Source organism: Garra rufa, chromosome 5 (genome assembly GCF_049309525.1).
Source record: "Garra rufa chromosome 5, GarRuf1.0, whole genome shotgun sequence".
Lineage (NCBI taxonomy): Eukaryota > Metazoa > Chordata > Actinopteri > Cypriniformes > Cyprinidae > Garra > Garra rufa.
The window spans coordinates 44,914,911-44,933,724 of record NC_133365.1 but is presented as its reverse complement, the minus strand read 5'-3'; the positions used below and the strand labels follow the sequence as shown (position 1 = coordinate 44,933,724).

Here is an 18,814-nt window from a genome sequence, read left to right as displayed (position 1 = left end):
TACCATGTTGAAATTTAAAATTAGATTAAGAGTACCTGGTCCTAGATGGATATATGTGACCCTGGACCACAAAACCAGTCTTAAGTCGCTGGGGTATATTTGTAGCAATAGCCAAAAATACATTGCATGGGTCAAAATTATTGATTTTTCTTTTATGCCAAAAATCATTAAGAAATTAAGTGAAGTTCATGTTCCATGAAGATTTTTTTGTAAAATTCCTACTGTAAACATATCAAAATGTAATTTTTGATTTGTAATATGCATTGTTAAGAACCTAATTTGGACAACTTTAAAGGTGATTTTCTCAGTCTTTTTGACTTTTTTGCATCCTCAGATTTCTGATTTCAAATAGATGTATCTCGGCCAAATATTGTCCTATCCTAACAAACCATACATCAATAGAAAGCTTATTTAGTGAGCTTTCATATGATGTATAAATCTATAAATTTAACCTTATGACTGGTTTTGTGGTCCAGGGTCACATATATGTAACACATGAAGGGCAATTCTGTTCATGTTAAATGCAGAAGCAGACTTTTTTTGCATCTGTGAGAACATGTGGAAGCAATCGCAGCGCTCAGAGTCAGAGAGAGTTTGTGTTTCTTCAGAAGAATGCATCAGGTTGGGATTTCTTGCCTCTTCTTCTGTATATAATAGCTGTATGTGAGAGCTGCTTGGAGGGCATTGAGAAAACGAGCCGTGGTTGTTGTGGTGTGTGTCCAGGTGTGCAGGTGAACACCTCATAGGTGTTTTTGTATGCATGTATCCGTCTTAACCAGCAAGCACAAGCAAGATAACATGTTTACCTCTTCAAAAATCACTCTGTCATGATTGCTTTGCATAAAGAAAAGAATAAACACTGTTATTTGTAATTATATACATTTAAATCTAATCGAAAGCATTAATCTTTCCCTCCTGTTGAATAGTAACAGGTGTCTTCCCCCGAACAATAGCTCCTTTGAACAGTTGCAGGAAGAACGGGAACATTCTTTCTCTCGTGGCGTTTTTACACATTACTACATTATAAAACAGCCCGCAGGTGCGCCGGAGGGGCGTAATCAGTTGGGCTGATTTGAATAAAATTGCTTCATGTGTAGATCGAGTCCACTTATTAACAAAGACATCACGACTCGTTCAAAGAAAACAGCTCAGGCGGTGCATGACAGATGATACCACCTGAGGGTTAGAGCCATCCCAGAAATTACATACGCAGTTGCGGCCAAAACTTTTATAACTAGCTTTGATGCATTTTATATTTGTATTCATATTGTATGATTTTTTTGTTTTCATTGTTCTGCTTTTTTTTGGCACAGTCTTTTCCTGTTCTGAAATGGCTGACAGCTGGTTTTGTGCGCATTTCTAAAGGAAATGATTTCCTTTTAAGGTTTCTGTAAAGAAAGATTGAACATTGATAAAGAGCTTCATCTCTTTTTCTGGATCATTTTTTGTGCACTAGTATTTCTCAGTATTTTTAACAGATTTCTAGCATGTATTAGTATAAGTCTTATAATATAGTGTCTCAAAACATTTTCCTAATGCATGTTTCTTATTGTGAATGATTAATGCATGTTATTCCTATATGTGACCCTGGACCACAAAACCAGTCATGTGGGTCAATGTTTTCGAAATTGAGATTCATGCGTCATCTAAAAATTGCAATGAATTAGCTTTCCATTGATTTGTTGGGCTTGAACAATATTTGGCCGAGATACAACAATCTGAGGGTGCACAAAATTCAAAATGTGAAAAAAATAGCCTTTAAAGTTTAATTTAAGTTCTTAGCAATGCATATTACTAATCAAAAATTACGTTATCTTAATGACATAAATTTGACCCATATAATGTGTTTTTGGGTATTGCTACAAATGTTTTTTGCTTCAGGGTCATCTTTATAGTCAACTTTAATCAGATAAGTTGCTCTTTGTACAACATAACTTTACGATGACGTCTTTTAGGCTTTGTAGACTATTGGATAATGTTTACCAAAAGCCAAATAGCTATTTGGACATTGTTTTAGAAAATTTTGTCTGACTCCATTCTGGTATGTAATGTCCATGTTTCATGGCCCAGTTAGTTCCAGATGCCCTTTATTTTTCTCATTGAATGTCCTGTTTTGCATTAAGTAAGTTTGGTTGCGAACAGCAGTTCATGTTGACTTTAAGTCAAGTACATTCTTAGAAATGTGGCAAAGTTGGAAGCCGATTCCAATGGTTTGGATTAGATTTGGGTTTGATCAGTTTCATTTGTTTGGATTTTTTTTTTTTTTTCTTTTTAGATGTTGCTATTTATTACTATTTTTTTTTTTTGTTCTCTACTATACTGCTATATATGGTAAGATTTTAAAATAAAGTAATACTTTTGTCTAGAAAGCATGCATTAAACTAATGTTACAAATAAGTTCCAATACAAATCAATGCTGTTATTTTGACCTTTCTATCCATAATTTATTTTTTATTTTTTTTCAAAATTTCTTGAGCACCAGTTCAGCATATTAGAATTATTTCTGAAAGATCATGTGACACTGAGGACTGGATTTATGGCTGCTTAAAGTTCAGCTTTACCATTACTGAAATAAATTGCATGTTAAATTATTTTGAAATATAAAACTGTTATTTTAAATTATTTCGATATTTAACAATATCATTTGTTCACTGTATTTTTGATCAAATAAAAATACAGCCTTGGTGAACATGAGAGACTTTTTTTAGTTAAAAAAAAACCTAACTTTTGAACAACACTGTAGATTCTTTCACATGTTGCATTGATTTAAATGCTTCTGGTTCAAATGAATCATCAGAAGAAACTTAAAAGGGACATATCCTGAAAATCTGACTTGTTCTGTGTTTAAGTGCTATAATCAGGTCCCCAGTGCATCTACCAACCCAGAAAACATGAAAAGCGGCAACCCCGTAACTTTGTTTTGGTTAAAAACGGCACAGCCATTTTGTTTTTGCGATTTCTTTCCCAGCTGTTTACCTTCACAGACATAACCTACTGTGTTTTTATAACTTATGTGTGTTTTTAACATAAACTTGTGTGTATTTGATAGTTTAAGCGCAGTAAGACATGAAAGAGAACTTAGTTTAGTACTCACATGCTGTGTGACAGCCACTTTCTGTGCTTGTGCTTCGGATATGTGTGAACCATATATCAGAAGTTTAAACTTATATGGCTTTAAAACGCATGATTTTAGTGTGACAGACATGATAATCAAAACCAAACAGATGTTTTTTATCAGAGTATCTGAGGTACGAGCTGTAAAAGCACAGCCCTGTTCTGGAAAAGGGGGCAGGGAGTAGCAGCTCATTTGCATTTAAAGAGACACGCAACAGCAAAAACAACATGTAAAAATAGGCCTTTTCTAAATGATATATGTGGTATTTTGAGCTGAAACTTCGCAGACACATTTTGGAAACACCTGAGACTTATATTACATCTTGTGAAAGGGTCATAACAGGTGCTCTTTCAAATAAAGTTAAATTCATCAGTTAAACATTATGAACGATAAAAGATACGTAGATTTTGGGGTCTAAAAGGCATATAAGAATCTGGATCGGCGCTGCAATCAAAACATGATCCTTTCAGACCGGTGGTTGCGTTGTCACAGTTTTCCACAGTTGCATGACTCAGGGACAGAGCTGTCAGGTGTGATTCTATCTCACCTGACAGGTGAACACTGAAAACTGTCTATTTTGTTGGGCAGCTTAAAGAGATTTGTGTTATTTCATTCCTCTTGTATCTCTGTCCGCTACATCAGTGTGACAGCATGTCACATAACACACCCAGCCATTTCAGCCACTTCAGGTAAACACGGACATTTTCCCCCTTAACTGAAGGGCTTTACAGCTGACGAGCATTGCTGTCTTTATTGACACTAACCCTTCTCCCTCTCTCAATTCAAGCTATTTGTCCTGTCAAATATCACGTTGTTCGCTATGACATTGGAAGCATTAGCGCCACACGCTTGGCTTTTATCTTTGTGTTGGCCCCAATTTGACGGGCCAGTGCTGTTTAAAACCCACATGTTTTTATGAACTCCTTTACCTACACAGTCTTACATGGTAACGGCATGCTAGTGTGCTTTGAGATCTGAATGTTATCAGATTTTATTGTGTATATAAAATTTTATTTGTAACCTTTAAAATCCTACAGTATAAATGACAGTAACTGACAATGACAGATACAACCTAATCTAGTACTTACTGTATTTTAGAGTACTAAATTAAGTTATTTGTATCATGCTTTTTGCTAATGTGTGCTGAGTAAACAGCAGTCGGAATATTATATATTATAGGTAGTATTATTTTTAAGTACTTTTTTATTCCTTCAAGCATGTCATGACATCCAGATTTTTACAGAATCGAGACTTTTAGTTAAAAACAGATACTGGGAGATTTTTTGATGGCATAGTTAGATATTTTTTCTTATCTGTAAGCCATTGATTGACATATTAATTTCTCCAGATCTCATCTCATTGTGATGAAACTAAATGTCATTATATGCACCTTTTAATGAAGGCACTTTATATACACCTTTTAATGAATTTACAAAGTATTAAACTATCATTTGTATTAATCATGTGATTTTATGCTTAAATACATACTTATTTGTGACCCTGGACCACAAAACCAGTCTTAAGTAGCACAGATATTTTATATTTGTAGCAATAGCCAAATACATTGTATAGGTCAAAATTGTTTTTCTTTTGTGTCATAAGTCATTAGGATATTAAGTAAAGATTATGTTCCATAAAGATAATTTGTAAATTTCCTACCTTAAGGCGATTTTCTCAATATTTAGATTTTTTGCACCCTCAGATTCTAGATTTTAAAATATTGTCCAATCCTAACAAACCATAAATCAATAGAAAGCTTATTTATTCATGTGTATAAATCTCAATTTCAAAAAATGTACCCTTATTACTGGTTTTGTGGTCCAGGGTCACATTTATAGTACTTTCTTTCTTATTTACCCAGATATGTTTTTGTGAGATTCGTCCATATATGCTCCACATGCTTACAGACTAGTCTGCACTCACACCTACTATATATCTGTGCACCTCTGCCTCCCTCTCTACAGTCTTTCTTCCTGACAAATTGCTCTGTGCCCCTTTTTTTAGCAGTGTTTTCCTCCTTTGCTCCTCTCTGCATCATTTTGACGATCTGAGAGAACTAATGATCTGTAATGTAGCCTCTACCCCTAGACCCTTCTTAGCTGTCTTTTCTATCTCTCCTCTCGTCCTCCTTTTCTCATATTCAGTCATAAACAGGCCACCCACAGGCTTGCTGACAGGCCTCTAATAGTTTTTTTATGGAGGTGAAGATGGAGCGGCTTAATGTTTCGACACAAGCAATCATCGCTCCTCATCTCTTTAATGAAATTAGATTAAGTGCACCTGGGGAAGGGCTGAGGAGAGGGAGGCCGAACGCCGGTTAGGACGCTAGCTTTCATTTAAAACCAATTTGCCTGCAATATTCCGCCATCAGCCTGGGATTCAGCATGCAGTCGGAACGGAGGGTGAATGAGATCACACTGGCACAGACGGGTTTAATTCTCTTCCCCGCGGGCGGCGTGAAATTATAACTGACACATTCGACACACACTTTAATATGGAGATGCCATTTTTCTTCTGTCCAGCATGGCTTTCATTCTCTATCTTCTCTAGCTTTCTTCACCTCACGTCTTTCCCTCGCTTGCCTACAATTTTTCTCTCTCTCTCTCTCTCTCTGTGTTTTTCTTACTCTCTTTCTCTTTCTTCCTCTTAATGGCATCATAATGTTACCTCTCCCCGAACCGCTAAAGCATGGAAGCGGTTTTCTTTCGAATTTATTTATATTACGACTGTTTCCAATGTTCTCTTCTTCGATTTAAGAGAATGTATTTTCTTTGAATGTCAGGAGTTACATCTGGTCCACGTTTTCCTCGCTATTTTGTGGTACTCCTTATACGCAGCATGAGGACGGAAGCAGAGATCTGACCCAATGTGGAATTTGAAGATGTTTCTCGTTGATCTTGTGTTTCTGTTGGAATGGATGGTGACTGATGGGCTTTTAGCAAATTTTTAAAGGATTAGTTCACTTCCAGAATAAAAATTTCCTAATCATTTACTCACCCCCATCTCATCCAAGATGTTCATGTCTTTCTTTCTTCAGTCGAAAAGAAATGAAGGATTTTACGGAAAACATTCTAGGATTTTTCTCCATATGGGAGCCAGCAGGTTGAAGCTCCAAATTGCAATTTCAAACAGCTCCACATGACCAAAGCTGAGGAATAAAGGTCTTATCTAGCAAAACAATCTGTCTTTTTAACCATAAATGCTCATCTTGCACTATCTCTGTGATTGGCTTCTATGACTTTAAGCACACGTAATCACATTGGAAAGGTCATGCGTGGTCAGTTTTTCGTCTGTGTACTCTGGTTCAAAAAGGTAGAGTAACAAAATTGGTCGTTTGACTTTCTTTGCACGTTTTTTTTTTTTTTGTAACTTGGTTGGTCCTTCTGCCTACGTCATGTGTGACCTTTCCAACATTAATGAACTGGTGTAAGACAAGCATTTCTGGTTAAAAAGTATAGAAATTGGTATTTATATTCTAGTCACTAGATAAGACCTTTATTCCTCAGCTGGGATCGTGTAGAGCTGTTTGAAACAGCAATTTGGACCTTCAACCCATTGGCTCCCATTGAAGTCCACTACACAGAGAAAAATCCTGGAATGTTTTCCTCAAAAACCCTAATTTCTTTTCGACAGAGAAAAGAAAGCCATGAACATCTTGGATGACATGGGGGTGAGTAAATTATCAAGAATTTTTTATTCTGGAAGTGAACTAATCCTTTAAGAATAGACATGCAAATGGGAACATTTAAGGCTTAGAGAAGCAGTTCAGCCAAAAATTAAATGACTGTTATTCAACTTCATGTCATTTCAGTCTTTTTCATAGAATACAAATGGAGATATTTTATGTTTGACATCACTGATGCCATACGTAGTTGTTTTTTGGCTGTTTTTGCTGAATTGGAATAACACCTTTTGGTCTGTTCCACCTATATTGCTATTGTATGACTTCTGATGGCTTGTAAAATAACATATGAGCCATATGGCCGACTTTTGTGGTTTCTTTACGATGGTTTTTGTCATTTTTTTGGAGTTTGACATCTGTGGTCAGTATGGATTGTTTGGAAAAGAGCTAAGCGAACGTTCTTCAAATTTCTCCGTGTGTGTTCCACGGAAAAAGTAGCAGCATATGGGTTTGGAGCGGCATGAAGGTGAGTGAATAATTACTGAATGTTTAACTGCGTTCATGTTTTTGACTCGACTATGAAAGAGTAATATGTCCTGTACGGCTTGATGCCAACCTCATTAAAGCATCACCGTTGAAATGATGTTTCCACAAATACACATTATAGATGGCTGACAAGGACACATTCACTTTGACATACACTTGTGAAATAATGCTTATTATATTGTCTGTTTATTCTGGCATTGGGGAGAAGGTGAGTAAGGCCAAACATAATCACGGTGTGAATGATTGCCGGAGTGGGACGGGCGTTCAAGGTATTGTCTGAAAAGAGAATTAGTTAGCGGCAATTATGAACAATCTGCGGATCTGCGGATGTGTGTGTTTGGGGTGTTTTCGTATTGCTAGTTCCGAACCCAATTCGATTCTATCCATCTGAAACCTTCTAGAATAAATTTACAAGCAAACTATAATTCGCTGGTACATACTCAAATCCGGGCAGAATAGTGATGCAAATAGGGTTGCACGGTATACCGGTACTACGGTAGTATCGCGATACTAAAGCTTACAAATACCCGCGGTGCCATTGCATTTTTGAAACGGTAGTATCGTCCAAACGGTAGCACCATAAGATATGTTGTATGCACGGCAGGAACACTGTTTAAAACGTTCATGCACGCCAGCAGAAACATTACAAGTTGACTGCCAAAATGTCTTTCTGCTGTGCTTTGTGTAGTACAAGCAGTGTATAGGCTTTATATGCTATTCAGTGTTTCACCATGCTTCAGTTCAGTTTGAAATGAGAAGCTGCACGCGCACGTCCTTGTTCACGCTGCAGTTTCAGAAGAGAGGGTCTGATTCAGACGACTGTCTAATGTTATTTAAAAAAATATCAGCCCAAGAATCAATTATTAAACATCAAAATATTTTACTAGACAGAATTTTCGTATTTTTATTCATTTGCCCACTTTTAGAACATGTGTAATAATTCGTTTCTGGAAGCATCTTTGCGATCACGAATGCAATTCCATTCATTAACATAGTGGTTTTAACCTTGGTTCTTATCAATCATTATATATATATAACTTGGAAATTTTAAGATATGGCAGCAAAAATGCCCGTGACAGTTCAGCAATAACAATAGCAAGATGTTTTAGTTTCGTTTCTGTGTTCGAATCTGAATTCGCGTTAGTTTGGGCGAATCACTGATTCACTAAACCATTCATAAAAACGAGCCATTTGATTCACCCCTGAATGATTCAGCCGTTTTGAAAGAATCGTTTGAACAACTCTGTGATTCAATCATGAACACTGCTGCCATCTGCTGGCGGTTTTAAGTTTCCCGTCATGTTCCATTCTTTTCCAACATATTTCTATATTCAGAGTTTTGTATTTAAAACATTTATCTTATATCATTATTTATGCAATTATAAGTACAGTCTAAATGCATAAATACCACATCTAAATGTCACTCTATGAAGCTTCTGTGCAGTGCTCAGATGACTTTTGTTGACATGATTTCATGGATAACAATAGCCAGTCATTTATTCACATTAGTGAAGTATTCAGAGAAAATCTTGCCTGTTTTCATTTACATCTTTTTATTTATGAATTTTTTTATTCATTTTGTAGATTTGAATTTTAAATTAACAGAATACTGCATGGTATCGTGATACTACTTGGTATCGTGATACTTCAGCTGGTATAGTATCGTAAGTCATTTTTATGGTATCGTGACAACCCTAGATGCAAAGATTTCTGGGATACTTTGTTTCTGTTGCTGTGGTTTTCTGTCCTAATTCTAGGTGTCCGTTTTCCTTTTTTGAACAAAACTGTGGATCAGCGTCAGGTGTTTCCCGCAATCTGAGCATGTTAATGTCTGCTTTTAAAGGTGGATTGTCGTGGCAAACTACCCAGTGCTTTTGCTAGGAACAGTGTGTGAATAACAAGCCAAACCCTATAAACATTTTTCCACATCAGTAATAAAACTAAAATTGAGTCCATATTGGATGCAGATGTTGTCTGCTGAGAAAACATTTGGTGCATGTGTGTGTGTGTGTGTGTGTGTGTGTGTGTGTGTGTGTGTGTGTGTGTGTGTGCGCGCACATGTGTCAGACTGGAGTATTTCTGATCGTGCATAAACATGATGCTTAAGTGCCTCTTATTCAATAAACATTGGCGGACGTTAACTACTCGCAGCTTGTTGCCAGTGCTTTGTGATTCCAACTGGAGCTTGAAAAGCAAGATTTGTCCCAGCCAGGGCTTGTCTGGAGAAGTTTTACATGAGCTGAGGTTTCACTTCTCTTCCAAGAAATGACACAGACAATCAGAGGCAACTCGCAGAAGGGCTCACTGCGACTATTAGCCCATGTCATTGATTGTAATGCACCCCATGAGAGATGAGCCTTTCTATAGAAAGTATCAAACAGTTTAGACAGATAGATAGACAGATAGGTAGAGGGTTGCTTGTCTGTTGGATAATTTTTTTATATTATGCATTATATATAGATATATATGATCATTTCCAGTGCAATCCTAACTCCCTAGTGTACACAATTTTAAACCCCAGAATGTGCAGGTATGTTGATGATGTATGCAGAAAGAGGAAACACTCTAGAGAGCGAGCGTTCGGAGATGACGACCAAAACACACAAGCCTGACTGCTTTCAATTATAGTTTGGATACAGCAATTGAGTCCCTCATGAAAATAATAGAGCCCGCTTTGATCCATTCCACTGAGGGGAAAAGGTTGCGGGCCTTGAAAGATTACAGGAAAAAATAATTATTGTATCAAGGAGGCCCACATAAAACTTTATAGAGGCTTTTGAGGCACAGGGGGTAAAGGGAAGCAAGTCCTAACGATGCTAGTCACTAGCGCTTATTCGCCAGATTTTCCTTTTTTCCCTGCTGAAAAAACCAGCATATGCTGGTTTTTTCAGCAGGGTTAGCAGCTTTTAATGGGGTAGTTATAGTCTGGGCTGTTTTATAACTTAAGGCAGCCCATGTCTTTTATTATACTTCAGAGGAACACTAACATGCTGCAACTTCATTTGCGTAATTTACTTTCATATGCTAGCTAGCGTGCGCGCTTTAGCACACTTAGCAGCGAGCGCTAACTCTTATGAGTTCTGACAGGGTTGTTCTGGAGCAAAATCAGTGGCAGACTGGCATTAACCCCACCTCCCTGCTGGCAGCACAGATAGGTTAGATGGGGCCTCGATTAAATTAATTTGACTTCATTAGCACAAACCTGCTACAGTCAGAGCACCCGCGGTGTTGCTGTAGAGGGGCACTGGGAGACGCCTGGCAGAGGATCGTAGGAAAGCTAACACATGGCCTTGACAGCCGGAATATGCAAGCCCATGGACGGAGGGATGGCTGCCAAATGAGTGTGATGTGCGTCAGTAGCTTTAGGGGAGCTCCGTCAACACCCACCCTCAACCCTGATGCCCCATAAGGCTATGATGCTAAGTTGCAATCCAGTGCTAGCTTTGTCGGGTCGTACCTACTGGCACAAAAGTGCCCTGTCGCTGCAATAGGCCTCTATTTTTGCATAAACATTATTGTGTTATTGAATTGTAGTATATTTTCATTTTTCAAGTTGGGAAAAATTAGCATTTTTACATATTAGAGAAAGCACTGACGGTTTGGAACATGTACTTTGTGTTTGATGTAAACAGTGTTTTATTATACCTTTTTTTTTATAGTTGGAAAAATAGACATTCATACACGCTCAAAGGGTTAGTTCACCCAAAAATTAAAATTACCCCATTATTTACTCACCCTTAAGGCATCCTTGACTTTCTTCTTTCAAACGAATCCAATCTGAGTTATATTAAAAAATTGTCCTAGCTCTTCCAAGCATTACAGTGAGGGAAAACAATTATTTGATCCCCTGCTGATTTTGTACGTTTGCCCACTGACAAAGAAATGATCACTATAATTTTAATGGTAGGTTTATTTTAACAGTGAGAGGCAGAATAACAACAAAAAATCCAGAAAAACGCATTTTAAAAAAGCTATAAATTGATTTGCATTTTAATGAGTGAAATAAGTATTTGATCTCTTATCAATCAGCAATATTTCTGGCTTCTATGTGTTTTTTATACAGGTAATGAGCTGAGATTAGGAGCACTACGCATACATCCTACGGCATCAAACCAGAACGACTTGCATGTATGACAGTTAACACAAGCTAGAGAAAAGTGATTATTACATTTTAAATATGGATATTTTTCTTACAAAAACACATCGATTCGCTACAGGAAGCCTTTGTTCAACCTCCTGGAGCCATGTTAGGCGCTTTTTATTATGGATGGATGCACTTTATTGGACTTCTTTTGGACTGTTGAACGGAAACACCCTCCCACTAGCATTATAAAACTCAGAAGAGCCAGGACAATATTTAATATAACTCTGTTCAGATTTGTCATATACACCTAGGATGCCTTGAGGGTGAGTAAATCATGGGCTAATTTTCATTTTGGGGGAGAACTAACCCTTTAAACATACTCTGCACAGTTCTTCTTACTACTCAAGCTCATTTTCGTGCTTAGTTATGTTCTTAAATGGCTCAAACTGATATTCATATTGCAGTGCTACACATTGTATTCTCAGGTAGCAGGTATTTGCATTAATATGTTCTATTATTAGCAATTTAATGTCAACTGCTGTCATAGCAGAGTAAGAATTTGCCTGAATAACTACACCTTTGATTTAAATACGAAGAAATTTGAATTAAAATAATCCCTGCCTTGGGTACTAGTTGTTAGTTAGCGCCAAACCAATTCAAGAACACACATTTGCATCTATGTAAAATGCGTTTTGTGGGTGACGAAAGAAACATGCTGGAATATCATGAATTGGTTTTCGAGAAAGAACATTCAAACAAAACATTGTTACATTAGTATCTTAAAAATCTGAACAGATGGCTTCAGTCTATCTTTTGTCTGACTCTGCCATTGTTTTGCTAGATTTGTTTAGGCTTTTGACAAACAACAATATTTTGTTAACATTATGGCAGAAATTCAGATTACAAAAATGGCAAAAAAACAAGTTTGTGAATGTCTTTCATCACAATATTACAGATATGTTTTAAATTGTACTTGCTTTTTAAAAAGCAAACACTCAATCATTCACAAATCATTTTTATATATAATGTGTGACACTGAAGACTGAAGTATTGGCTGCTAAAAATAGAAATTATATTAATAAACAATATTACTGATTTGACTGTATCTTTAGTGAAATTCATACAGCCTTGGTGGGAATAAGAGACTTGTTTTAAAAACATAAATTCTGGAGTGCAAGAAAAATAATATACATAAGTGTGTTGATTGAACTGATATTGTTTAAAACTGATTCTTGGCATGTATTTTAGTCATTTTCCTGTCAGTGTTATGAGTACTTACTTTGGATTGTGTAACTGTAGTTTGAGGCCTTACTGTCAAAGGCTGACATATAAACGAGTGCAATTCTGCCAAGTGCGGATCCAGGGGCCCCCGGTTTTGGAAAAGTGTGACTGAATCACCGAACACGTCATGAAAGAACATGGTTATGGCCTACAGAAGCAGAGATGAGGAGGCCGCCGTTCTGCACTGACCTGTGCTCATGTGGGAGTGCGGGGATAAATAAATAACTTTGTAAATAAATAAATAATGTTCACGGTAACTCCAGCTTGGCCTGCGGTAGCCAGAAGGCGGTAAGTTTTCTCTGTCTGGCGTAGACGTGAGAGCTCTTTGATCAGGAGAGCATCTGAAGATTCGCTCCACATCTGCACACGGGGAACGAGCCACAAACTGCCAAGAAACGTTTTAATGACGGCAGGATTAGAGAATGAAAGGCGGCTCCAGATGGTGGACGGCGCAGAGCTGCGTCCGCGGTGGGGTTTTTTTAACTGCTTTTTTATTGATAAAATATGGGGTGAAAAATTGCGCGGGGCTTATTAGGCGTCCCGCTGCACTGCCGCTCAGCTGGCCAAGCTGTTCGCTATGGCCTCTGTCCAAACACGCTTCGATAAATTTTTAGCAGTGCCTTTAAATCTACGAGATCCCGGCTTGTTAAGCCCAGCCCACACTCCTGTCCACCTCCCTCCAGTCTCCTTCTTTCCTTCCCACAGGCCTTGAATCCTCAATCCTAGCGTCCAACTCATTTTTGTTTTCGTCTTAGGCTTTTCACTTGGGCTTTTTGAACGTCTCAGATGAAAGCTGTTGTTGGCTTGGATTTGGAGAAGAGCAGGAGGATGGAGCACGGGAGGTTTTGTTGGGGAGAGTCCCGCTTTTTCAGGCTTGTTATGATGAGCCAAGCAGCGATGTTTAGCTCCTCAACAACTTAATTCCTGCATGATTTCATTAGTTGCCAGGCCTTCCTGAAGTGAAGCGAGGAACTAGGGTGATTAATCAGATACATGCGGCACTCCGTCTAAGCTACTGGCAGGAATGATCAGACACTAAAATAGACACGTGGCTCGGGCAGAGAGAGAGTGTATGCATTTTCACTAGGTGTGAATGTCCTCTTTGTTGATGATTAGATTGAAATCGTAAGACTGTAAGTTTTATATTTTATGAAACAGCAGAGCAGCTCTACAAATTCTAGTTATGTGTCTCTTGAGTTAATACTAACTTCTCACTGAGCGCCTTTGTGCTCTGTCAATTCTTAAGTTGAATGAGTCAAATGTGCCTCCAACAAATGTAGAAATAACTGCATTCGTGTTTTTATCCGGCCTTAAAACAAGGACACATATTTGTCTCCACAAAAGAAATAAGTATATAATTTGTCATAATTTTATGATACTTCAGTTAAAAGTTTAAGCTTAAGGGTGCTTTGAGTAGGGTTAGTTTTTATTCCACATTTTCCAATTACAACTTAAAAAGGTTTTACGTATAAAGAGATGAATAGCTCTTTAAAAAATGTTGAAAATGATGTATGTGTACATGAAGAGGCTTGTAACATATTCAGGTTTTTCTTTCTATCTGTTTAAGCTATTCGTTTCATTGAACATTAAACTCAAGAGAGAATTTGAGAGAATATTAACTAGAATGTCTGCAGCAGACAACATATAAAACAGCCATATCACATGGCTATGAGTGTGATATTGCATTAATACAACATGAGTGTGTAAATACATAAGACATACATTTATTTCTTCCACCATGGATTCAAATCTAAAATTGACAGTTTAGCAGCTAAGCCCAAGCCTTCATTACTAATTTGAAAATGTCACTTTAGAACTAGTCACGAAGGAACATTGAGTTGCTTCATTGAAAACTTATTGTATTATAGAGAGAGAGAGATGGACTGAGCGAGTGTAATTATCTGCATCTGATGCAGCATTCATTCTTTAGCTCAATCTCATATTAACAATAAATCATTAGGTTGAATGTCCGCTAAGGAAAGCGATTTCTTTGTCATACTAGCCTTTCATCTGTTAAGAGTGATTTCTGATAATAGTGCTGCTCAGTGCATTTGTTGGCTGCATCTTGTTGAAACCAAAAAATAACTTTCTTGTTTACAACCCTGTTTCAGTCTCTTTTAATATAATATAATAAGTCTTAACTGCTGACTTGCTCATAAAAACTCTTGTCGTCAGCTAATAGTGGAATAATGTAACTTAAATCACCATCAGGAACACACACACTGTTTCCCAATACTAAATACTATTATTAAGTACTACTATTATGTATATACAATATTATTATTGAATCGTAGTATTTAATAAACAACAACAGCCATCATTAAAGTTGCTAGGCAATTCAGTCAAAAGTACAAGGGCAGTGCTCTGATATATATTTACATAAAATGTAATGGGATAATATTTTGCCCTTAGCCAAATCTATTTGCTCTGGAACAAAAATAGACTAATGAGACCAAAGACTACCTTCTAGATTTACCCAAAATGAATCTCATGATTAACCACTATAGAAACATCAGAGCCAGTGGCAAATTTTAGAAGATCTGGCCAAGGTTAGACATTATCTTTTAAAACCACATATTTGAAGTCTAAACAAGTACATTCTCACCTAAAAACTCTTAAAACTCATCCTGTGACACAAAAACAGTATTACTTATAAAATTATAGTGGATTTGGCCATGACACTCGCTGTGAGAGTGTTGCAAAAGGTGGAACGGTTGGAGTTCTGATATCACTAGAATATCACACTCCTCTCAGCCAATCAGATTTGAGGACCAGAAAGAGCTGTTGTGTATATAAATGCATTTTCTAGTTAGTGTAGACCTCCTTTAACAAAAAAAAAGAGTAATAATTACTTAGTGCACCTTTAGGGCCAGTGCAGTGTGTTTATAAATCTTATTGGAAATCTACTTTATCCAGTGGTATTGTTGACCCTGACTACCCTGTCATATCCTTTAAGCCAGCTCCGCCAGATCATCACCAATAAGTGCTGTTACGGCTGACAGGACATCCAATAACGGCCGACAATTTGTCTTTTTATTCCTCAGAATCCATCCCCTTTTCTGTTTGCTGCCGACAGCTTAATGGACTAATTTGTAACTGTGAGAAGGGAATGAGTTATTGGATGTGTTATAATTTGAGAGTGACGGGCTCTGATGCCTCCTTTTCATTGTGCACTTTTTATATTCTAGCCATCCTTTTGTTTTCTGCCGAGGATAGAGATGAGACAGTGGTGGAAGAGTTTTGATGCTTCAAGCCCACCAGGCCTGGAATTCCCCAATCAATTCCTTCCTCCTGTTTTTCCTTCCATATTACCTCTTGCGAAGCCCAAAGGGAGAGAGTGTTTGAAGCCCAGGACACATGAAGGGCTCTGGGACTGTGAAATGAATGGAGAAGAGGTAATAGCAGAGAGTTTTGAGGGCTATAACATGAGTTATTTATCAGGTTTGTGTGTTTTTCGTGTGTTAGCATGGGAGTAAGGAAGGAAAATGAGTGAATGAAACCGAGATGAAGCTCTGAGTGCACTCAGAACTAATGCAGTACTTGATGACTCGTTGGATCGGTGCACTTTTAGGAAGTGCAGGCGAAGAGTAGGAAGAGCATTAGCTCCACAGCCTCAGGAGGAACAGGAAAGATGAATGCACTGCAATTTTCCACCACGGGACACAGAGTGAAATGTGTCACAAAAAAGGACTCCCGTGATGAAATCGTACATGATGAGGTGAAATGAGCACATTCATGTGACCATTTGTGTGAGCTTAGAATAAAATATATACTGTATTATGTCAGCAACAAGTAATACGTGACAATCTAATGGACCATAATGGTCCCGAAAACAAGCAAAAAGTATTTTTGATGGCGTCAGATTCTGACATACATATCAAATTGGCTCAAGATTAAAGTGTATCTTTAAAGAACTCATGATATTAAAAGTTAAGAGGCCATCTGTACTCTCTATGGTGGATATACACTACCAGTCAAAAGTTTTAGATTTTTAATGTTTTTTAAGAAATCAGGAAATCAAAGAAAGCTAAATCAGTAATATTGTGAAATATTTTTACTATTTAAAATTAGGGATGCACCGATACGAATCGGCCGATAATGCTTGCGCGTTTTGTCAGTAAAGCCGGTTCTGTAATCAGCGGTAAATGCCATCAGGTGCGTGATTTCACGTTGAGCCGTATATACTACACACAGCCGTTGTTTACCGAGGAGCTGCGCAAATCAATGTTCATTATCAGTGTGAATGTGCGCAGCTCGTCAGTGAACAACGGCTGTGTGTAGTATATACGGCTCAACGTGAAATCACGCACCTGATGGCATTTACCGCTGATTACAGAACCGGCTTTACTGACAAAACGCGCAAGTGATCGGCCGATACGGATCGGTGCATCCCTATTTAAAATAACTGCTTTCTATTTGAATATATTTTAAAACGCAGTTTATTCCTGTGATCATAGCTACATTTTCAGCATCATTACTCCAGTCTTCAGTGTCACACGATCCTTCAGAAATCATTCTAATATGCTGTTTTGCTGTTCAAGAAACATTTTTATTATTATCAATATTTAAAACAGTTGAGTACCTTTTTTCAGGATTCTTCGATGAATAGAAAAACCAACATTTATCTGAAGTAAAATAGCGTTATACACTATACCATTCAAAAGCTTGGAGTCGGCATAATTTGGGGGGAGGGTATAGAAATTAATACTTTTATTTAGCAAGGATCCTTTAAAATCGATCAAAAGTGAAGATAAAGACATTTATAATGTTAAAAAAGATTTCTGTTTCAGATGGAAAATTCTACTGTTTTCAACATAATAATAATTGTTATTTTGAGCAGCAAATCGGAATATTAGAATGATTTCTGAAAAATCGTTACTGGAGTAATTACGCAAAAAAAATCAGCTTTGAAATCACAGGAAAAAATTACATTTTAAAATATGTTAAAACAGAAAACATTTATTTTAAATAGTAAAAATATTTTTAAAAGTTTCTGTTTTTGCTGTACTTTGGATCAAAAAAATGCAGGCTTGGTAAGCAAAGAATTATTTAAAAGAACATTAGGAATCTTACTGTTCCAAAACTTGTGACTGGTAAAGTGTGTGTGTGTGTGTGTGTGTGTGTGTGTGTGTGTGTGTGTGTGTGTGTGTGTGTATATATATATAAGTGGTGGGCTGTTATCGGCGTTAACGTGCTGCGTTAACGTGAGACTCTTATCGGGCGTTAAATAAAATATCGCCGTTAATCTATTCTCAAAATTGGGTTGGGAGCTGGGTCTATGCTACGCAAGCTATGATGACTTTCACCTTGATATATACGCGGATGACGTATACCTAGTCGAATTGCACTGTAGCAGGCGAGAACGAGTCTTCAACCTGTGTGTATGCCTACTGTGAAATGACCACATCAAATGAGACGTGCAAACATGGATGCAGCTATGAAGCCGCCGGGTTTGCTTCAGGGCAGGTGCGTTGCTAGACCCTTTTTACTGGGGCACGTGCCCCAGTGAAAATCTGCTGTGCCCCAGTAAAATCTCAAGTTTGAGTTATAATTTACTTTGATAATCCCGAAATAAAGACATTAAACTATATGCAACAACTGAATTGACGCTTCTTAAAGCAACACAGTTTAATCGAAGACTATGCACGCAGATATCCATGCCCGTGCGCTTCTGTGTATTTAACGGCAACGCGCACGTCGCGCAGCCTTTTGCGCAGAAGTACTTGGTTACACAAGTTTGTATAGGTAATTATGTTGTAAATGCAATTGTCAAGCAGTTTGTGATGCATTTTGGAAACAGGAGATGAGCGCCTGGTCTAATGCGCCACCTGACTTGAGAAACCCGTTCTCAAAGACTTACTTTTAGTCATTATTTAAGTAGCACACATATTCTGAATATATATATATATATATATATATATATATATATATATATATATATAAATGTTACAGTAATATTAAATAGAATACAATAAAATAGAACAAACTATGGCTTACACATAGAAGGTGTTTTATGTTGCTGTGATATGATATTATTAGACCACTTTTTTATGAAGTGACGTTAAGGGTAGAAAAGGACACGTAAGACATAACAGCTGCACAGTCCATGTTATTGCATTTAAAATCACCATTGAGTGTGTTCTCACTGGTCCATCAGGTTTAAATG

At 37.3% G+C, this 18,814-nt stretch overlaps 1 protein-coding gene across 9 annotated transcripts in view; it reads left to right on the top strand.

Annotated features, from left to right (window-relative positions):
• fbrsl1 (fibrosin-like 1) overlaps positions 1-18,814 on the top strand; it is a 386,040-nt gene that overhangs the window by 263,018 nt on the left and 104,208 nt on the right. The gene's annotated exons all lie outside the window — the stretch shown is intronic.